Source organism: Camelus dromedarius, chromosome 30 (genome assembly GCF_036321535.1).
Source record: "Camelus dromedarius isolate mCamDro1 chromosome 30, mCamDro1.pat, whole genome shotgun sequence".
Lineage (NCBI taxonomy): Eukaryota > Metazoa > Chordata > Mammalia > Artiodactyla > Camelidae > Camelus > Camelus dromedarius.
Genome location: NC_087465.1, coordinates 12892337 through 12916826, shown reverse-complemented (window position 1 = coordinate 12916826; position 24490 = coordinate 12892337).

Below are 24490 nucleotides of genomic sequence, written 5' to 3'. Positions count from 1 at the left end.
AATAGGAAGCTCTTTGTTTGGTGAAAGTCCCCACTTATCATTGTGAGCTTTATCGCAATAAGAAACATAATGGTTTACTTGTTTACATGCGCAGTAGATATATTCAGAGCTGGGCTGTGGGGCTGTGAACTCCCTTTCATTTGAAATGTTTCCACCATGCAGGTTATTAGCTAAGGGGGAACAAGCAGTTGGACACATATAAAATTTAAATCTGCCTTGCTTAGATTGGCAGGAACGAGTGTTATTTCATCCACTGGGAAAAGGTTTTATTTCCTGCCCAAATACTTGCAGAGGGGAATCGCAAGCTCATTTGTAGCCATCGTATATGAACGTGTATATGTATTTGGAGCGAAGTGGTTTGTCTACAGCAATGGACTTGTTGCTTCCAACTAGTTATTTTCCACTTTAATTATTTCATTAGCTTGTCTTACTCCTATTTTGGCTGGCTTACCATAAAGGGTGACTTCTGCCTCTGCATTGTTTACATTGACCGTGTAGCTCAAATCTCAATGCATCTTGAACAGGACTGCTTTGGTATTTGGAATTGATTTTTAAATATCTCGCACATCCGGTGGGACAGGACTACCAAAGCCCAATGCTCCTGCTCTGAAAATAAACAAAATAATATCCCCATGTCTGAGCGCAACTTGATTAAAGCTCTCCCCACTCTTTTTTTTTTTAAGTCATCCCCTGTATCGACAGAACTCTTTTTTTGTGCTCATACAAAAATAAAGCTTACCAGAGCAAATAAATATCTGTACAATGCAGTAGAAATACTGAATTTTATATGCCATGTGCCCAGGGTCTCCCTGCTGGGGTTCAAATGATGGCATCTCTGAGCTTTAGTAAGAATAACTAATATTTATTGGCTGATTATAACATGCTGGGTGTTGTACAGGGACATTTTTAGGCTTTTTTCCCCCATGTAATTGTCACAACACTTACTCTTCCTCTCATAGGAGGGAAAATAAATATGAGAAGGTCAATGACTGCCTAAGGTCGCACATCCTTGCAGTGACAGAATTAGGGCTTGGACCTAGGTGCCAGGTCACCCAAAGAATGGGTTCCCAACTCCCCCGTTTCATTGCTTCTTAGATGACCTGACTTTCCTTGGGATTCAATCTTTAAGGGAACTGAGAGTCAGGTAGGGGGTGGTTATTCTTATGGGATAGATGAGGAAGGAGCGATTCCCAGCGGGAAAGTCCAGGAGGCGTGCAGAATCCACTATATCCTGCTCTTCCTGCTGCAGTTGGAGACTTTGGGTCATTGAATGACCTTTGCCAGTAAATGTCATTACATCACATGTTCAAGTGGGAGAGACAGAAGGATAGAGAAAAGTATAAAGGAAAATTGAGAGCGGAAATCTGATAAACCTATCAAAAGAGAATGGATCTTAAAAGAATTGTCTGTCTAGACCAACTGACGGCTATATACAAAAGTTACTGGTTCATGAAGGTAAAAATGGCTCCAGTGCTGGGAAGAATTACCACCAGGTAACACATGGCACCACATGAAAATGGCATTGCGCCTTCTTCAAACAGGTCTTAGAAGTGGAAAGCACTGGAAATCTGTTCTTTACAGTTACAGTTTTTGTTTCATATTTTACAGTTGGTGGCGGCACATGTGGCTTTCCCGTCTTCCTTCTCCAGTCCTCTCGTTAATCCAAATTGGGGCTGTTCTTGTCGAAACATAACTTTTCACGGGGGAATAAATCTCTATCACATCTTTTGAAGTTACAGTCAAGTGGTCTCACTGGAGCCTGCGATTTCAAGTTTTTAAACTGTTTTCTAAGATGTTTCCTGATTGAAATATTTGCTTCAGGGTAGGGTCATGATATATTCTCATGTAGTCAGCATTTACTTTCATTTTATACACACACACAAACATACATATATATACACACACACACACACATATTTTTAAAGTCCTTCTAATTTTGAGTCATTTTGATCAAAGAACAGTGACTGTCAGTCATTTTATCTCGTGTGCTGCAGCACATATTTTCAGTTTATTTATTTAAGGAATACGCCCCCTCCCAGTTGTTTCTGAATAGAAACGAATGGCTGCATGACCAGACCTGAAAACCATGGTATTTCCTTTTCATAGATGTTAAAACACCATGAATAAGCAGGATTCCTCCCCATCAAGCACCTTCATGGTTAATTAAATCTCCACACGGAGACACAGAGAAGACCCACGTCTCTGTGGTGCAGTGCTGGAGTCCCAGGATAAACACAAGAACAGAATTGCTTGTTGGGCTTGGAACCTTTTCACTAGAAGCTGACTACTTCAAATAACTTATTTTTCTTTGACTCTAATTATTTACTTCGACTGGACTGACTTTATTTTCAGGACTAGAAATGGTCATGTAACCTCCAAAATGTCTTAGCCATGAGAAGTCCCACGTGAAAAAAACAAAAAAAACAAAAAAAAAACATGAACCGTCACGTTACATTCTGGCTGCACATTTGTAGCTTTGAATCACATTAAAGTCTCCACTTTATAAGCGTTTTCTACCTAGTTTTAGGATGAAGTACAAGTCACATGAGATAGGGTTGTTTTTGTGTCTCGAAGATTCAGATAATTTCTGCTTAGTGCCGTGTCTTATTTTTATTATTATTTATTATTATTGCAGTTTTGTTATTTAAATTATTTTTTAATTTGTCTGTTTTTTTGCATTAAAAAGTGCTTTTTGTTCCTCTCTGTATTAATACGCTTTCAGTTCTCAACATAAGGATCAGAAGCTCAGAAGCTGATCCTACTACAACAGTGATTCTCTACAGCTTTTTCTGGGAAAATGCATATCTACATATTAAATACTTCTCAAGTCCCTCCCCTTGAATATATCTCTTCCACTATCACTTTTGTCCAATCCACCATCATTTTTCATCACAGCCACAGTGGTCCCCTACACAGTTTACTGCATCTACTCTGGCTTCCCCCAATCCATTTTCTGCCTTGCAACCAGAGGAAGTGTTCAGAAAGTGCAAATCTGATCATGTCACTTTGTTTCAAACCCTTGAAGGTTCCAGTGGCTCCCAGGGTCAAGCCAAACCCCTATAGCAAGGTCCAAGCCCTCCTGGTCATCTCTCATGCTAGCCTTCTGCTTCTTCCCTGCACTTCAGGGACGCTGGCTTTCTTTCAGCACCTTGAGATCCCTATGTTACGTCCTGCTGCACAGATTTTGCACACAGTCTTCTATCAGACTGAAATGCTCTTCCTTCTTCTTTTCACTTTTCTTGGGAAGCTTCCCTTCACCTCCTTGACTCAGTCAAATTTTCTTATGATCTCTCATAACCCTGGGAACCTCTCTTCTGTAGTGTCTATTACAGTAGCATCTTTATATTAATTTATGCGTCTCTCTTCCCTACTGGAGGTAGATTCCAAGACACTATCACAAAGACATGTCCCCCTGTTGTATTCATATAGTGGGCACTCAGTGAATATTTGCTGAATGATGAATTAATGGATTAAAAGATGGAATGGTATGGTACTGGCACAAGAACAGACACATAGATCAATAGAAATGAATAAAGAAGACAGAAGTAAACCCACACACCTATGGTTAATTAATTGACGACAAAGGAGGCAAGAATATACAATGGAGAAAAGACAGCCCCTTCACTAAGTGGTGCTGGGAAAACTGGGCAATTACATGTAAAAGAATGAGATTAGAACATTTCCTCACACGATATACTCAAAACATACTTAGAATGGATTTAAGACCTAAATGTAAGACGTAAAACCATTAAACTCCTAGAAGAAAACATAAGCAGAATACTCTTTGACATAAATCACAGCAGTATTTTTTTAATCTGTGTCTTAAGGCAAAAATAATAAAAGCAAAAATAAACAAATGGACCTAATTGAACTTAAAAGATTTTGCACAGCAAAGGAAACAATAGACAACCCACTGAATGGGAGAAAATATTTGCAAATGATATGATTGACAAGGGGTTAATATCCAAAATATATAAACAGCTTATACAACTCAAAATAAAAAAACCAAACAACTCAATCCAAAAACTGGGCAGAAGACCTGAATAGAAATTTTTCCAAAGAAGGTATATGCATGGCTAATAGACACATGAAAAGATGCTCAACATTGTTAATCATCAGGGAGATGACAGTCAGAACCACAGTAAGATATCACCTCACACCTGACAGACTGGCTACTGCCAAAAAGTCTACAAATAACAAATGTTGACAAGGATGTGGAGAAAAGGGAACACTTGTACACTGTTTGTGGGACTATAAATTGGTGCAACTAGTATGGAAAACAGTATGGAGGTTCCTCAAAAGACTGAAAATAGAACTATCATATGACCCAGCAATTCTACTCCTGGGTATACATCCAAAAAATGAAAACATGAATTAAAAAAAGATACATGCACCCCAATGTTCATAGCAGTGTTATTTAGAATAGCCAATATATGGAAGCAACACAAGTGTCCATCAAAAGATGAATGGATAAAGAAGATATTTTATATATATATATATATATGTGTGTGTGTGTGTGTGTGTGTGTGTGTGTGTGTGTGTATAATGGGATATTATTGAGCCATAAAAAGAATAAAATTCTACCATTTGCAACGATGTGGATGGATGTAGAGAGTATTATGCTTAGCAAAATAAGTCAGAGAAAGACAAACAGTATGTTATCACTTATATGTGGAATCTAAAAAAAAATACAACAAACTAGTGAATATAACAAAAAAAAAAAGAAACTGACTCACAGATATAGAAAATAAACTATTGGATTTCAATGGGGAGAGAGAAGGGAGGGGCAAGATAGGAGTATGGGATTAAGAGATACAAACTACTACATATAATAAAATAGATAAGCAACAAAGATACATTGTACAGCACAAGAATATATAGCCATTATTTTGTAATAACTTTAAATGGTATGTAATCTATAAAAATATTGAATTGCTATGCTATACACCTGAAACTAATATAATATTGTAAATCCAATATACTGCAATAAAAATAGATTGCTAGATTTTGCTAATGCATTTGAAGTCCCAAGAGCACCAAACAGCACAAGCTGACAAACAATTCTTTTCAATACCAGGAATAAGAGACCAGTCTCTTCTCACAAACAGTGCTGTCTGAGGCACAGTCAACAGGTGGTGGGGCAAGTTAGAGCCCCTGCACATTAGCCTAGAGCATGGGGTCCCCACCAATAATGTTTGAGTCAGGCAGATTTCTCAGCCCTTCTTAGGGATGCTTCCTATTTCTCCCAGCCTGCAGACTCCTGAGGGTATATACAGTGTACTTTCCAAATGTGTGAACACCCGAATAGTGTTAACAGGTGAGGAAGCATAGGAATTCTTCATGAAACCATGCTCTGCTGTCTTTTATTTATTCTAGAAGTTGGTTCTGTGCACACTGTGTGCTTTGTGATGAAGCTGATATTCAAGAACGGTGAACTTTTGCAGAAAAAAATTAATTTTATTGACAATTTCAGTGAAAGCAAGGGAACCAGTCCTTGTTCCAACAAATCACCCACGCGGCATCACCAGCTGGGTGAAACCTTGATAACATCAGGGGACATGAGATTCTTCACCCAAAGCTGCCAAGAGACCTGATAAAGCAAAACTCAGTCGAGAAGTCTTACTCCCAGGTGCTCCAAATGATGACCTGCTGGGATGATAACTCTTCAAGACTTGGGGCAGACGTCTATTCCACAGTCCCATGATGTTCCAGGCCCTGTGCTCAGGGGCTATGAGAATTACCAAAAGCAGGAAGTCTCTCAAAATCCTTATCATCAAGGCGATCTGAAGCACAGAGAAATGAAACATTTATTGTACCAAGGGCTGGAGAACTGAAAGAATTCTTCACAGAGGAAATTACACTTGAGCCAAACCTTGAGGGAAAAGTCAAATTTCCAGGGAAAGTCAAGGATGAAGAACATCTCAAGAAAGAGCTTGACCCAGAGCAGGCAGGTATGAGACTACAAGGCAAATCCAGAGAACTGAGGCTAATTTATCATGGCTGGAGTTCAGTGAGAGGAAAGGGCAAAGAGAAGAGTTAGAATAATGCTGCTAGTTATCCATTAGTGGATTCATGGATGGGAAAAATAGCTGTGGTCCTTCCTGCATTGAGGCCATCTGTTGTCTTTTCCCTTCCCTTCCCTTCCCTTCCTTCCTTTCCCTCCTTCCTTCCTTTTTCCTTCCTTCCTTCCTCCTTCTCCCTTCCTTCTTTCTTTCTTTCTTTCTTTCTTTCTTTCTTTCTTTCTTTCTTTCTTTCTTTCTTTCTTTCTTTCTTTCTTTCTTTCTTTCTTTCTTTCTTTCTTTCTTTCTTTCTTTCTTTCTTTCTTTCTTTCTTTTAGAAACCATTTTCCATTCTGAGACTTGGTGGGAAGAATAGCTTAAGACCACTCAGTGGTTGTTGTGACCCATTCAGTGGCCTGAGCAGTGGGAGCTGCAGACCAGTCTTCAGTGGCGGGCTGAGCGCTCCAGTCTTCAGTAGGGAAGAGCTGAACAGGCACAGAGGGCACCTGCCTGCCTCCAGACCAGTCTGCCATCTCAGGCTGAGAAGAAGTGAACGCAGGAGTTGGACCACTGTCTTTTCAAATCAAGTAACATTTTATGTAATCTAATCTGCCCTCCTGCAAACTTTATTGCTGCTTGTAGGGTTACAACATCTGTCATTCTGCCATCCCATGTTTAAGCATTATGTGGCAGTGGAACTGGATGAACGTGAGCTAATACATGAGTATACTAGTTTTGTGTTGCTGTGTAACAAATTACCAAAACCTTAGCTGTCTAAACAAGAAACATTTATTACCTCGCCATTCCTCTGGGTCAGCAGTCCTGATGTGGCGTGGCTGAATTCTCTGCTCAGGGTCTCACTGGGATGAAATCACAGTAGCGGCCAGGGCTGCTGTTCTCACTTGAGCCTCAGGGTTCTCTTCCAAGTTCATGATTATTGGCAGAGCTCATCTTCCTGAATCAGTGGGACTGACATCCCCATTTCTTTGCTGGCTCTCAGACAGGGGACACTCTCAGTTTCTAGAGGACACATGCACAGACACACACACACACAGCCTAGCCTCCTGACCCTCTCTATCTTCAAGCCAGCAACAGCGCTTCAAATCCTTCTCATGCTTTGAATCTCTGACTTTTTCTTTTCCACCAACTGAAAACACTCCCTGCTTTTAGAGGGCTCATGTGATTAGGTTAGGCTCATGCATATATCTCCTTATTTTAAGATCTACTGTGCATATAATGCAACCTGAATTTGGGAGTGAAACCCATCCTATTCATAGTGATCAGGCAGGGTGTTTACAGCAGGGTGGCAAATCTTGGAATTCTGCCTGCCACAATGAGCATGACAGTGGCTGTGATTCAGCTTAGTGTAGACAGGGAAGGCGATGACAATTAAAAGCCCCTCTAAGCTATTACCTGCTCCCGAACTCTACCCCACTGACCTACCATTCCTAACTCTGAAGTTCTTCCACTGGTGTTACTCACCTAGGTTAACCAGCAAACAAAGGGACACTGTCTCTAGAGGCCACGCTGACCAGGAGGAAGAGGAAGACAACAGCGGGGGCATCCTTCTCCACATCTCTCATGTGGGCGTATTTGCATGCATTGATCTAATACAATTCCTGGTTACCAACTAGGATACTCTCGCAGGTGCTACTGTACTTTGCTGCCGTGCAAAGTTCCTTTAGGGAACCATCCCTGCCCCCATTCCAACTCTCTGGGACTTGAATAGAATTAATGCCCTGCCTAGTAACCAGAGGAGTATTGGACCCATACCTGCCTATGAGGATACAACAACCCTCTAGCCACAGTGATTTCCTCAGGGATGTACACACAACCCAGGCTGAGCCAACCAGCACCAGCAAGCCCTGAGCTATCACTAGATCTCTCTAGAAAAAGAAGCTTTCTTTCATTGGTGATAGCAATGAAATCAAGCAGGTGTCTTACCCCCAACACTATTGACATTTAAGGCTAGATAATTATTTTTTTTGGGGGGAAAGGGCTGTGTGTTGTAGGATGTATCACAGTATCCCTGGCTTTTACCTGTGAGATGCCAACAGCCCTCTTGCACCCCTATCCCCAGATGTGACCATCAAAATATCTCCACACATTGTCAGATGTCCCTTGAAGGGCAAATTCACCAGTGATTGTTAACTTCTGGCCTAGAGATACTGTGTCCATCTTGTCACCAAGAGGAGAGATGCTACTTGAGAAATTAAACCAATTAAGAGAACAGGGCAGAGAGATGGAGAGGAATAAATCCTGATGACATGAGCTGAATACTTCTGAATCTTTTCTGAGTAGATCTACCCTAGATTTTTTGCACTATGCAACAATAAATTCCTTTCTTTGCCTAAGCCTATTTGATTCAGGTTTCTTTTACTAAATCAGGCACTTTGGATAACATAAAGCCTGAGAAAAAAGATGCTGGAAAATCAATTTCAATCAATTCTGGTAACATGAGCCTGGGTCAAATGCTTAGGAAAGTGAGCTTCTTAAAGTTAAAGGGTATGGAATCTAATGATAAACTTCATCAAACTCATAATGCTGTGTTTTTCTTGCCTAGAATGCTTCCCATCAAATTTGTCTTCATAGTCAAGTGAGTAGTAACTGCCTGACTGATAACTGTCAGACAGTCTCTGAAAGGAGATTTTGCCTCAAAGAGTTGTAAAGGGTGATTCTGTAGGACTTTTTCAGATGCAAGTTACAGAAGCAAACGTCCAATTAGCTGAAAGAAGTGTATTTAATCACAAAAAACAAGAAATTGAACACCAGAGGTCAGGGAAGGCTAGAGGTGTGAGCTGGTACCAGGACAACTGAAACCGTTGACCTTGCTTTCGCCCAGTCTCTGCCACTCTCCACATGCAGATTTCTTTTGCCCTTGATATGAAATAGCTTCTTAAAGTGGCACAATTCCTAGCTGCCCAGGGTTTCCCAGTGTTTTATCTTCCAGCCACAGAGGTGGGACTTCACATCTCTATCTCAAGTTCAGTCAGTGAGCCCAGTGAATTCACTTGGATCTGGTATCTTTTCCCCAGTTAATCAATAAACTGTCACTCATGGATGGGCTACCTCGAAGGGCCCTGTGCTAATCTCTAAGCAGTGGTGGGGGGTCATGTAAGGACTTGGCAAACCCATGTAGTAACCAGGAGGACTGGCGGGGTAGGGAGGAGTGTCTGGAAGGACCACAGGCAGTCATTCTGGACAGAGAGCATTCAAAGGAAACTTCTTTGAAACCTTTTCCTTGAGGTCCGTGCAATTAATATCAGGTCCTGCTATACTTATATTGTTTCTTCAAGGTTACTTTAGTTCAGCTTATGAGCAACTTGGATAAAGTATAATGATCCTGAGATGTCCAGCCCAGTGAAACTAAATTGGGGAAAAAAAAAAGCCTCCTCGAGCCCATGGCAGAACCTCATTAATGGCAGCCTTGTTAAACAAAGCTTATAGATGGAGTTGATGGGACCCAGCCCAGACAGGGAAAGTGGTACCTGTAGCGGGTCCAGGTATCAGTGCCGCCCAGCTCTCTGGACAGCTCCATTGTTTGTAGACCTTTAGCTGGAGCTGGAGCTTGGTGCCCTGTTGACGCCAGAATCCGTCTGCCAGGTTCCCGGAGGACTTGCTGGATTTCTGGATACAGTACAAGTTCCCTGTGTGTTAGTGCAGTTGAGAAACTTTTCCATGTTCTTTTCTTTTTTTTTTTTTCTTTAACTTTCCCTTTTATAAACCCAACAATGGCAGGGGCTAGGGAGTGAGAGGAGAGAGAGGCAGGAGGAAGCTGTGGGCCTCACGGAACTCTCTAATTCTACGTGGGAAACAATAAATTATCCCGGTAAACCCACAAGCTGATTTACATCTTCTTGACTTAAAAGATAACCGGGAAGGAGGGGGAGGGAAATGTTTTATTTTGCTGAGTTTGGAGCTAGGATCCTGAAAACTCACCAGAAATTTGAAGGAAGGAAGAAAGAAAGAAATACAAAGAAACAAACAAAAAAAACCTCACCTACTCAACCCATTCTCACTACATGCACGGAGGTCAACAAGAATGGTTGGAAAACTTGCACATGGCAAAGCGGCAATCGTTAAATATTTGTTTCTGCAACAACATATGAGCTTGACAAGGATTCTAGGCTAAACTGGGGCCAGAAGAAATTTTAAAAATCCAGGCCAACCCTCAGAGCCAAATGGAGAAAGAGATGCGGTTCTTCCCTTCCTCCTCGTGGAGATAAACGGTCCGCAGATAAGGGCACATACGGTATTTCTGAACCTCAGCTCCCAGGTCTGTTTTGACTTCTCTGCAAAATGTTTCTGAGGCAAATTAAAGTTAGAGGAAAGGCACAAATCTAATCTATGAGCCTGTTTTTTAAAGTATGAGACCTATTCATCTAAACAGTGCTTTTCAAACATGTTTTTTCCTCCAGCGGTTCCACATGTAACCTCATTCCGAGCTCTGAAATATAAAACAGAGAACTGAGGAGCTGCTGTGGCCGAAATGGAGGCAGGAGGCCCAGAGTTCCTTGTGCTTGGCTTCCCCCCTCCCTTAGGTTTCTGCAGAAAACCACTGACCTGAGGCTCTCTGACACTGAGCACCTAGACAGAAGTCACACTGTGGTCACTTGTAGATGCTTGAAGGAAAGTTCTGGGCCAATTCCCCAGAGGGTGCCGGAGGTCAAGCCTGCCCTGGTAGTTTGCTATCATGGCGGTCATTACACCTCGCGAAGGTGAGATTCCAAGACGGAAGCCACAAATGACAGACATGGAAGTGGGGAGTGGACCACCTACAAAGACAGGCTGGCCAATTTCCCACGGCATGAAGTTAGGGTAACCTGGCAAAGAAGCAGAAATTGATAGTCCTTCGCACCCCTAGAAGCACGTGGATCACCAGCCCTGCACTTAATCACTCTCTGAGAAAATCCAATCTTTGTCCCAAGGGCTGAAGACCAAAGGAGGCAGGATTGAGAGCCTCCTTGCCACAGTGGCCGTGGCAATTGGAGCCCCAGGTTACTCAGCTTTCAGATGATGCCTTCCCTGAGGTCTCAGCTGTCAGGCAGCTGTGAGTTCAGATTGAGGTGATGGGGCTACAAACTCATGGGATTTGTGAATCAACGTGCTGCCTGATAGCTTGCTACCTGTGAGTGCTAAGAACTAAAACCTGATCAATATACAATCTTACAGGAATAATTTCCTCCTTTTTTACCCTCAAGAACATAGATTCAATAGCCTAAAAAGGCAGTTTTAATTTCCAATCCAATTGCATTTTACATTTAATTCAATTTAAATTCAAATTAGTATGTAATATGCAAACTATATTCATTCTCCCCCTATAATGTCCTTGGGAGGCAGACAGCTGATGACTGCTACATATTTGCTCATATTTAACACGCCTAAGACAGAACTCCTTGTTCTTCTACCCAAGCACTCTCCCTCGCCTCCTTATCCCAACATTCCTCTGGTTATTTATGGTAAATCTTAATTCCTCTCTGTCTTCATACCCATGTTCCATGAATGAGCAAATCTTGTCAGTAACACCTCCAATACATATTCTTAATCTGACCACTTCTTAGCATCCCAAAACCCTAGCCTGAGCCATCATCATCTTTTGTATCATCTTATTGGTTTCCTTCCTGTCTGCCCTCCATTCTCCGGTTAGCAGTCAGAATGATCTTCTCAAAGCTTAAATCAGATGATATCACTACCCTTCATAAAATCCTCAAATGGCCCATCATACCAAGAAAAATTCCAAACTATTCACCATGCTCTAAAGTTCCTAATAATCTAGCTAATTGTCACCTACAACTCTTACCTTCCACCCCTAAAACCCCACCTGCCTCCACCAGATCAGCCCTCTTCATGCTCCTCAAACCCACGCCCATTCCCATTCTGGGCCTTGGCAGTGCTATTTCTTCCACCTGGAAAATCCTTCCGTCAGGTCTTTGCAGATCGGGGATCACTCCCTCAGCTGTTTTTGCCCACGAGCTAAAACGGCCTTCCCTATACCACTCACACAGGCTCTGTACCACTGGAGTATTTTATTGCCTTTATGATATTAATCACTACTTACAGTTATTCATGTATTTTTATTAACGTATTTATTGCATTTTTCCCCCATACTAGAATGTAAAATTTGTGAGGTCAGGGATTTTTGCCTTATTGCTCTACTTCCAGGGTCTAGAATGGTGTCTACCACATGTTGGCCAAATGAATGAATTTTTTCTCCCCTAACTGTGGACCAGGTACTGTGCTAAGCCCTTTGCATGTATTCTTACATCAATAGCTAGTCAGGGAGGCAGTAGAACACAGTGGTAGAGTGTGGACTCTAGCACCAGAGTCCTGGGATCAATTTTTTTTTAGTGGAGGTACTGTAGATTTAACCCAGGACCTCATGCATGCTAAGCATTTGCTGAGCTATACCCTCACCTACCCCAGGATCAAAGCTTAACTCATCTCTGATTAGCTGTGAAACTTGAATAGTTGGATCTCACTTTCCTTATCCCAAAAAAAGTGAAAATAAAATGAATGCCCACCTCATAGATACCCACAACATACTTACAACAATATCTTCCCCCATCGTAAGCATTTAGTAAATACTAGCTGTTATTACACTATCTCACTTTGTCCTCACGACAACCCAATAATGCTTATCTACATATTACATCTAAGGAAAAACACTCAGCCAGATAGAATAATTTCAACCCTAGTCCATGGAGCTAGTACTGGGTAGCAGTGAAGATTAAGCCTTGGCCAAGACCATGTTTTCAGTACTCCACCATGCTGCTTTACTCCATGGGCTATCTCCAAGATTCTCCAAATTTCTGGGAAAGCAGGATTCTGCTCAAATTCTCATGTCCTTTAACTCTTGAATAGGTTTATAAATCTTTGGTAGACTGGCCATTCTGGGGGAATCTTCATGGTTTCAGTGAGGGAAGACATTTGTAAAAATTTAATGGACCTCCTAGGAATAGTCAATTAGTCCAAAGATGGTCACCTCAACCCAGCTAGACCAATGAATTTTTGGACTTGAATCAAGTGAAAGTATCAAGTCAATTTCTGTCCAGTCATTGAAGATGTAAAATGCAAAATACAGGAGCTATCAGTGGTTACATGTCCCAGTATGTTAATAAAAAGCCATCTGCAGAGAGAAAGCAGCTAAAAATGAAAGATAAAGAAGAGTCCTGAGTGTTTTCAGTTTCCTGATTTCTGTTGTTCCTAAAGCCCAGGACTTATCCTATCATTCACAGAGTTAAAATGTTCAAGTCTTTCTTGGATGCCAAGAGCCGGTTCCTATTAAGTTAAAGTTGAGTTTATAACTTACAATCAGAATAGTCTCCAGTAAGAGACAGAGGAGCATGTGTGTATCAGCATGTGTGTGTGTGTGCAGTGCATTTGTGTTGAATGCCTAACGTGTTGAATGCTTACAATATGCTGAGTGTGTCCTCTGTGCTGGGCACTGGAGATACAAGGATGACCAAGACACAGCCCCAGTGCACTAGAATCCTCTGCTCTGGTGGGAAAAGGCTGATGCAAGAGAAAGAATATCATCAATACTATGCAGTAGATATTACAACAAAAGTTATGCTTATGATGTTACAGGAGCACAGAATAAAAGCATCTAAAGGGGAGGTGCCGAGAGGACTTCCCTGTCATCATACTTTCTTTCTATTTCTTTTGCATCTCAGCCTATTCTTTCTCTCCTTGGAGAGCTCCCTTTCCTTCTCCCAATGTGGCTTAAGCTTCTTCTAACTACATCCACCATCTCTGGATTACACGATCTATTCACAATTTTGGTGACCACTTAGATGGGGGAACATTCTAACTGTTTACAACCTACACTCCTCTCCACTCTAGATGCTTCTAACTGACTAACTCATGCACATCATCTGGATTGCTCTCAAGCCCCTCAAACTCAGTATATCCCAAATCGAACTCATCACCTCTGGAACCTATTTCTTCCAAATTCTCTTGCCCAGATTGAGGCACCATCATCTGCTCAGTCATCCAAACCAGAAAGCAGTGACATCTTGCCTGCTCTGCCTTCCTTGCCTTACCTGGTCCCTGCTGGCCTCACCTGTGGAGACTTCATCCTCCCTCACAGGACCACTGACCATCCTAAAGCCTTTTCTCTCCTCTTGTATACATACATCATTGACTAAGGCAGACAACCTTCAGCACTTAACTCAGGCATCACTTCCTCCAGGAAGGCTTCTCTACCCAGGGCTCTGGTAGGTGGGTCCCAAACTACACTTTATTATTTCCATTTCTTTGTCCTGACACTTCCCATAGACTGTTGTAATTATTTCCCCCACTTGGCTGCAAATTTCTTAGGGCAATGACAGTGTCTTATCCATCTTTTATCCCTAGTCCCTACAACAGTTACTGGAACACATAGGAGGTCTTCGATAAATATTTCATGGATTGATGAGTAGATAAATGAATGAAAGAAATAGTGAATGGGTAGCTATAGTGGGATACATCTAAATCTTGACTCCCTTTCTGTGATAGTTCCACCCACACACACGTGATCCCCAGAATGTCATCTGTAGTCTAAAATTGAGCAGGGTGGGAGAATGGGGCTTCGGGTGAAGACAGGCAGGTTCTCCAGGTTGTTCACACACCACATCAACACTCACCTCTGTCTCAGGCTTTTCCTCAAGGCGTGTACCCACACCATCCCCTTCTGCAATATATTTACGTCAGTCTCCTAGCACATTTTACCTGTGATCCAGCATCCCCAGCAGCATCCAAATGCACCTCTTCACTCCAGCATCCATCATACAGTCTCGTATAAAGCAGCAACAGAATGCTGGACAGTATGGTAGCCTTATAGATACAAATATAGATACTTCAGTGTTCCTGCTTTTAAGACCACATTTTGGAGGGGATAACCAACTCTTGTCCTGGCCAACTTTCTAACAAAGATGGAAGATGCCTCCTGCAGTTCCCCACAGTGAGACGGTGGGAGCACCTGCTTATTGCCTTCGGGCAAAAGAACAATTTCCTCCTCTCTCCTCTCTTCCTGTCACGTGCACATGTTACATGCCACTACCATCTCTTGGAGGCACCTCGGTCCCTTCATTCACCCAAACAAGTCTTTGGTTGAAGTCCCACCCTTAGCCTTCTCCACATCATCCCCCAACACAGGTACAGGTGTGCACACTTGCTCCAGCTGCTCAGCCAAGCTCCTCGCTCATATGGAATAATAACTCTACCTGGAACTGGATCGCAGTTCTCACAATGACCAGAAACTGCATTGGGATGAATAGATGGGAAGACTGAGCGGGAAGTGCCAATGGTAGGAGGGACTCTGGGAAGCTGAAGAGAGGAAAATGGAACAGTACTGTTCCAACAGAGAACTTCTTTCTTCATCATCTTTTCCTTGGGGCCACCATCCAGCAGAGAAAAGAAAGTTTAATGAAGCCCCATAACTATCACGGATTGAAGTATATCCACAAAAAGAAGTTTGGAGGTATTACACATCCATGGCACAAGGTGACAAAAACCGTAATTCTCTACAAAGATTCCTGTATGAAAATAAAATGGATGGATGAAAGGATGAATGGGTACGTGAACAGACTGACAGATGAATAGATAGATAATAGATTTATATCTTCCTCCTTTCAAAAAATATCTTGTTACCTTTTTAATATATTATATATTACCATAATATTGTATGCTTAATATCTCAAATATCTCCATATTGTGACAAATGTTGAAAACAGACAATTAATCTTTCAGTTCAGTCATGTATTTGTTTCTTATCTTAGTGATGCTTTTACAATAATCCCTCCTTTCAGAGACATTTTTCAGCACAATTTAGTTTAAGAAACTCGGAATATTAAAAGAGAAGTGGCTTTACTTTGGCACAATAGGAAATCAAACAGCATTTCAAAACTTTCTTGCTAATCGTATGAAATGACAAATAAAGTGCCAAGCATAGTGCTGAGCACAGGGCAGGTGACCAACAAGTTTAGCATCCTTCAGTCAACCCATTCAAATAATCAAGTTATTGTATTGTGGACGTCAATGAGCATTAAATAGTAATTAGCAACTAAATACAAAAACTTCCTTACTGTTCCTCGTGATGGTTTAAACATGCAGATGTGCTTTCTCCTCACTGTGATGAATTCTCTGATGTCAGGTGTTCTAGGGCCCAAATTGTGCTTGGACCATCTTCCAGCTGGTCAGGTTACTTAACATCTCCAGGTGAAGTTACTTAACATCTCCAAGGCTCAGTTTCTTTGTCTGCAAAGTGGGGACAATAAGAGAGTTGTTATGAAAATGAAAGAAGACAATACGACATTCAAGGGCTTAGAGCAGTGTTGGCACGTAGTGGATACTCTCTGAATACAGTGGTCTGGTTTTTCAGGTTGCAAGCTGGAGCATAATTGGCTTCTTTATCAGAAAAACACCTGGAAGTTTGAAATGTACCAACCACTCATAGCCTAGAAACCACACACAGATACTACAGCAACAGAAAGAAGGCAATGATTTGTGCCACATAAAATTCTTAGGATTCATTAGCTTAGTGTCTCTAAAATCAGCAATTGGCATATTAGGAATATCTGAAAATATGCCTAATGCAAGTATAAATCACTTCCCACCTTCTTACAATGGTTTATGGTTGTGGAATTGAGTTTCAGCCAAATAATATCAGTCAATGAGTAATTTAGAAGTAGCCCAAAATATGTAACACAGAAGTGTTATATGCAACTCGAAAGTAAATTATGTATCTCACAAGAGTAAGAGAGAACACCACAGTCTGGGTTTTTGAAATTAGAAAGAGCTGTTATAGGCTATTTGAATAATAATAAGTAAAAGTTAATCTGGTCTTGGAATTTCCACAAAAATATACTAGGTTATTTTGTGGATAGCAATAAGGAGAAGGTAAAGCACAAAATACATAAGCAGGAAAGTGATTTATAAGAACAAGAAATGAACCGCACCACTTCTACGTGTGCGACGTACACGAGTTTCACATTTGCAATTCTAAGAAGCATAAGTCCACATGAGTTTTCTAAACATGGAGATGCCCCGCCACAGGGGGATGTCTCTCTTAGAGTAGAAGGGGCATCTCTGTCGTTGCTGCCCTGTAGTTCCACGTCCCATGGAATGATTTCAGCCTGGAGTCTGGACTTTGAGGTCACAGTTTGAGGCACGTAGAGTATGCAGTTCAGAGCTCATCATTATGAAGGGTAAATAGGATGAGGGACCATTTTCTTTCTGTTTAAAGTCCTAGTAATTTCATATTAGGAAGCCCTAAGAGCACAAGCATAAAAGAGACTAGGAGAGAATTGGTCAAAATAGCACAGAGAAGGGAGGAAAAATAAAAAAAGCCCTGGAAACAGCAACAACAAAAGGCCCCTTTCTTCTGGCATTGTTACCCCGGATCCCCATTTCTGTATATTTTAACTTTTATTCTGTTTATCAGTTTCTATCTAAAAAATAACGTCTGCGTCAAATTTTCATCCTATGTAACTCTATGAGGATTCTCTTTTGCTTTCTTGGAGTCTAATTCTCCCATGGCATTGCACGAGATGTAAATCTGACCCTAAGGGAATATTATTTCAGTGAGAGGAGAAACTGCCTTTCATGGCAGCATGGTATCATTTAAGTGTTTTTTTTTTTAATGTAATCTTTAAGGGAGATATAAAATTTATAAGTGGTAATGATATCATTTTAATCATTTGCAGCTAATAGACCAACACAAAAATGACGGTGTTTTCTTCTTAAGTGGGTTTAATCAAATGCAGAGTTTGGGAGTCTCCAATTTAGAGATATTCTTCAAATAAGCACTCTGCCTGCTGAGTCACTGTGGTTTTCCTGGAATTGGTTTCTGAAGGTTGGAATTTACATGGTGGAGCATTTTTTCTGTCTTAAAGGGCCTCTCCGACCCCAACTCCAACCCGTTCTCTGGTTCACTTGCCCCCCTGTGTCGTGGGCCTGAGGGATGTCTCCATGGACAACCTGCAGGATTGTGTGGCTTCCTCTCTTCCTGGTGGCCCAGGTGGAACTCCTTCAGGAGACAGCAGTGGGATCTAAGGCAGTCCCGGCTAGGGAGACCCAGTCCATTATCCATAACCAAGCTACCCGTCTCAGTGTCCATACATATTCTATACTAATGATCATTTCCCCTTACAACTATAAAAGCTTAATGTCAATCAGTTCTGCTACTCCAGTACTGGTATGAATTTTCAGTGTCTTGCCAATTAGTGAAGTTTGGGCTGTGTTTTTAAAGACCTGATCAGTTTTGCTAGCAGTGCTTGCTCTCTGAAAAAAATACACTATTTCTTCAAAAGGGCCAGAGAATGACTTCTTGAAATGTATGGATTTTCTGGTGCAATAAAAATTGAAGGAGAGAAAAGGGAGGAAAAGAAGGACCGATTGGGCTCAGGATACTGTTCATGCATCAAGTCTGGGCTCTTTTCCCTTCAATGTGCACAGACCTTTCCTCTCTTCTATTCTAGAGCAGTGCTGTCCAGTGGAATTTTCCATGGCGATGGAAATACTTTTTATCTGCACTGTCCAGTACCACAGCCACTAGCCATGTTTGGCTATTGAGCATTTGAAATGTGGCTAATGCAACAGAGGAAATGAATTTTTAACTTTATTTGATTAATTAAAATTTAAACATAAGAAGCCCCACCTAGCACTGTTTTGGCTAGTACTGTTCACGAGTCTTGGGTTGTATAATTTTGAGTTCATTTTTATTATACCCATTAGAATAAGATATATTTACATTTCCTCATGTCATTTCCAAATCTGACTGCAAATCATAAAGCAAAAAAATTGCTTTCTTTTTACATATCCCATGGGGAAAATGTTCTTTATTGGTCTCTCTAAAAACTTAGTCTATTGCTAAAAGTTCATTTGCCTTTTATTTATTTAGAAAACACAATGTATTCAATGAAGATAGGGAAAAGCCTAGCTTGATCTGTGCTCTGGGAAACCCAGCTCCGAAGTATAGGTTTGGTCTCTTTAACATAAAATTACTATAAGATCAAATTTGATTTGTTTTGGCTTGCTAACCACTTTTAGATTTTTAATTGTTCTTTATTGCCCTGACAGTGCCTTCAGGGTCTATGCTGTAGGACCAGGTCATAATAAATTCCTTCCAGCACTTCTAAATTTCTAGTAATGAGCCTCTCTTGGAAGGAACCCAAAACATATTAGTCTTATACCAAATTCTACACAATCTTGGGTTACTATAAAACACTCATGCATTTTCTAATTTTTTTTTCTGAGTGCTTTGTAATTTATTATCTAGAACACAACTTTACTTAGCCAAATTATAATAAAGGAGCTTGTGATCGAATTTGTGAAATTCTAAATAAATGAATTTGAAGATAATTAGGTATGTATAGTGCTGAAATACCTGATTCTAGTCATTCAAATGCTTCAATTTGTGAAATTTTTATAGCACTCAGTCAGGTAAAAATCTATAATATGACATTTTAAGATATCATTTGATGGGTTTCTAGTGTGTTGTTTAAAATATTGTACACCATTTCTGATTTGTATAGTTATTGCAATAGCATACGTTCTAGGTAAAATTTTTAGGTAAGTTTAAAAACTAATCAGAAAGGATTCCTTAAAACTACACAAATACTTGAGGTATTATTAAAATGTATGTGTAGGTAAAGACAAATACTGATCTGAAAAGGAGTAATCCTTAAAAGTATCTTTCATTGCACTTGAAAAATATCTCAGTATTAACAATATATAATTATTCTGGCCCTATTAAAATATGTTTGATTAAGTAGTGAGTAAAATTATAAAGAAGAAAGTAAACAATATTTATTTGCTAAAATAAAATTATGTATTTAAAAGAAGAGGGTGAATATTTTCTTTTCTTAAGCTTCTTTCAAAAATACCATATGATACCACTCATATGTGGAATCTTAAAAAGAGAGAGAGAGACAAACGAACTTATTTACAAAACAGAAACAGACTCACAGACATAGAAAACAAACTTATGGTTACTCGATGGAAGGGGGTGGGAAGGGATAAATTGGGAGTTCTAGATTTGCAGATACTAATATACATAAAATAGGTAAACAACAAGTTTATACCGTACAGCACGGGAAGCTATATTCAGTATCTTATGGTGAAAAAGAATAAGAAAATGAATATATTTATGTTCCTATATAGACTGAAGTACTGTGCTGTACACCAGAAATTGACAAAACATTGCAAACTGATTATACTTCAATTAAAAAAAATTTAAAAATCTGAACAAACCATAAATCACAAAAGATGGGGAAAAAATGATACCCATGTGTATAAATCCTGATACGATACTAGGATTTAGATGCTAGAGGGCCAGCCTTGACACTAACCATTATCTCAGTGCTTAGATGTTTCTGAGGAGATAAAACATAATATCAGGAGTGGTTTTCAGACACTGGACACAAAGCCACAAAGGTCTTTGACTAAAGCTGGTTTATAGGCTTTACTTTGTGATTCACCCTTTCTCCCTACTGAACTATCAAAGCCTTTGCTTGAAAAGAACCATTGGTGAGTAGGGAAAAATAGAGGAATTCCCTAATTCTCTATCAAAACATTAAAACCACCTAGGTATTCTTATGGAACCTACATGCAGAAAAATGTAGTAGCAATAAGATGCATTCATAAGCCCATACAGCCAAAGAAATGTACAATTTCAAAAGAACACAGCTCAAATAAGAGACAGTAGATATTTAGGCAAATAACTTAGACATGTACATTAAGGAGATAAAAATTCTCAAATTTAGATGAGAAATTTTACTTAAATGCTTTTTTTTTTTGCTGTCATTTAATTTAAAAACTATTAAGTTGGGGAGAAATATGCAAGGCAATTTGGAAATAAAGCCAATCTCAAAAGAGGAAATGTGATATGTGAACTCACTATAAAGGATGAGAAGAGTTCAAGAAGTCATGAGCAAATTCAGGGATGTTGAGAAACCAGTTCAGCTTCCTCAAGCTTTCTATTCATTAAGTATCCTGATTCCCAAAGCAGAAGCTAAGTGATGAAGCTGCAAGTACCATGTGCAACATTATGGTGACTGAGGTAGAGTCTTGTGAAATGACTTCAGAGTTTATCAATGATGATATAAGCAAAATATCCCCTTGGAGAGTAAGTTTTAGCAGAGCTTTCTAACAAAACTCCAAAAGGAGCTACAAAGCAATGAACACTTAGAGATTCTCTGATGTGGCTGTTGTGTTTGTAACTAAGAGGCAGCATGGAGTAAATTTGCAATGGCCTTTTTGTCAAAAGCCTGAAGTTCTGATCTGTGGTTATTGAATTATAGAATCTTTGGGTTAGAAACCTTCTTGCATGTTGCTAATTCCTCCCAACCCTTTCTGAATAATCCTGCTGAAGGCTCATCCAGCTTCTTCATAAACACTAGCAGCATCAGAGAATTTAGCAGATGGTTCTTATTTTCAGAGAGTTTTATTTGTTAAAATGTTCTTCTTTGTGGAGTTCCTAAGTGCATCTATCTTTAACTACCCTTCTCTAGTACTAGTTATATTTTCCCCAAACACTCAAAGTCGAGACCTCCTTCCCAGAAAATGCTGGCCACTTGTTAAACTTCTATTCTCCTTAGCTGTTTTCGTCATTGCTCACTCACCATGCTTTATAGTCTTCACCATCTTTTCTGGCTCTCTACAGTTTGCCCATGCCCCCATTAGACTAGGGCCCCAAGGAACCAGCAGAGTATCCCATGTGTTGTCTGACCTAGGGGCATTTATCATAAATAAATGTGAATCTTAGTTTTCTTCTGCATCTACTGAAATAACCATATAATTTTCCCCCCTTTATTCTATGGAAGGAATGAGACAGACCTCACTGATGAATTTTATAAATGTAGACCCAACATTGTGTTCCTGGAATCAGTCCAATTTGGTCATAATCTATTGTCCAATATATGTATTGCTGGATTCTACTTGCACATATTTTGTTTAGAATTTTTAGCATCTATCTTCATGAGTAAGAGCAGCCTCAATTATTCCTTTCTCATAGAAGATTCACCAGGGTTGAATAGTAAGGTTAGGCTGGCCTCATAAAAATGAGGTAGGAAGTGTTCCCTCTCTTTCAGTTCTCTGGAAAAGTCTGTGTGCTAATTCTCCCATAAATGTTTGGTAGAGTTTGCCAGTGATCCATCTAGTCCCAAAGGATTGTTTTGTTTTATTTGTTTTGGTTATTGTTGAAGTTTCAAAATTACAGAATTAACTTCTTCAGTTGTCATGGATCTTTTGGAATTTTTTCCATTATAGCTGTTTCATTAATATCTGGTCTTATTTTATTATTTCCTTATTCTTTTTGGGTTGAGCTGTAGTTCTTTTTCTAACTACCTGAGGTAAATTTTTAATTCATTTATTTTCAGAATTTGTTCTTGTTGTATATATGAAAACAAGACATGGTTAGTATTTTTTTGTGTGTGCCTTTGATGGTATAATTTAGTATATTTAACTTTGAATGTAATTACTATTTTATTTTGGCTTAAATCTATCATTTTACTATGCTGTTCTATTTGTTTTGCTTGTTCGCTATTACTTTTTCACTCCATCCTTATTTTAGATTAGTTTTTTTTTCATTTATTTCTTTATTGGTTTGGGAATTATATTTGAGGGGAGATATTTTATTAGTTCTTATCCTAGAAATTATAATATGTACCTTGACTCTTCAAAATCGGGTGTTAGAGTTCTAATTCCAAACAAAACAGGGGACTAGATTTACCCTCACCTGAAACAACTGAAACACTAGACACGATATATGAAAAGGTATCTCTAAGGACATTGGGCATAAAGGAACTGAGGACCGTGGTCCCTGAGAGGCCAGAGATCAAAGAGCCAGGCCTTGCAGTTGCCTCTGCTTATTGCCCAGAGCAGGTCAGCAAGCCTTTGCAGGCTGTGGGGAAGCAGGAGGGTCCCAAGGGAAGCTGGTGGTATCTCTGAGTTGTGGAGGTGGATCTGGGAGCCAAGGAAAGCACATTTGCTAGGGCCTGTGAGGCAGAGCGCTGAAGAGAAGAGAACTGCACGGGGGCGGACTGTGGAAAGCTGTAAAACGTTTGTCTCAAGTATTTAGTTGGATACTGATCAACACATGCATATGAAGAAAATGACCCAAGGCCATGGAGGGAACCACCCAAAATATTAGAGGGAACAGTGTCTAAATCACCAGGCACAGAAACAGTGGCTGCTCCTATATTAACTCTATTTTTTTTATTTTCTGTGTTCTTAATGCTCTGATGTCTGGGCTTCACTGACAAAGGAGAGATTACCCCTCAGGGCCAGCTAATTCCCAGAGAAGCAAATGACTCCACTTTTCATAGGTAAACCAACCAACCAAGAGCCCATACTTCAGCTGTCTTCTTTATTGAACTCTCATACTCCAGGAGGGGATGCTCCTTTGCCCTGATCTCCCTAGGGCCAGGTACCCGATGACTAGGGATCACCCCCACATCCCAGAGCCAATGAAAATTAACCATAGGTTAGATGCTGCTCTTATCCCACATAACAAAGGATAAAACAAGACCCCCAAAGATACAATTGATTCCAAGTAACTTAACCACATCCCACAGTAAAGCTCAAGAAAATTTTTGAGAATATAAAATACCTAACACCCCTCAAAACAAAATACTCTTTTTTGTTTAGCATCAATAAAAAGTCACTAGGCATGCAAAGAAACAGAAAAATATAACCCATAATAAGGAAAAAAATCAACCAATTGAATGTGATTCTGATATGACACATTTATGGTAAAACAAATAGAAAAATACTTTAAAACAATTATTATGTTAGAGAAACAATTGAATATTTTAAGGCAGGAAGGGTCTAAAACAGACAGAAATGAAACTTCTTGAAATGAAACTCACAATGATTGAGATGAAAAATACACTGGATCAGATTAATGGCAGATTGGACATTGCAGAAGAAAACATATTTAAACCTGAAGACATAACAATAGAAACTATCCAAAATGAAACACAGAAAAAGGACTGAAAAAAAGTACAGAGGATAAGTGATCATTAAACTTTAGGACAATTTTGTGCAGCCAAACATAAATGAAATTAGAATCTCTGAAGAGAAAGAGGAGAGAGAAAAAAATGCTTAAAAAGTAATAACCAAAACTTTTCAAATTTGGTGAAAACTGCTAACCCACAGAGTCCTGAAGCTCAATGACACCAAACATAAGAAACACACCCAAGAAAAGTACATCAAGGCTCATTATTATCAAAATGCAATTTGAATGATAGTGAATCTTAAAAACCAGTAGAGGAAAAAAAGGGAGGTACAAAGTTAAAGATGACAGCAGACCTGCACTACAGAAATATTAAAATCCTTAAAGCAGAAAGAAAATGATACTGGATGAAAATCTGTATCTACACAAAGGAATGGAAAGAATCAGAAATGGTAACAACATGGGTAAACATAAACACTTTTTCTTGACAGTTAAACATACAAAAGATAATCAACATTTAAAGCAAAACAATAACAATGTATTATGGGTTTGTAAC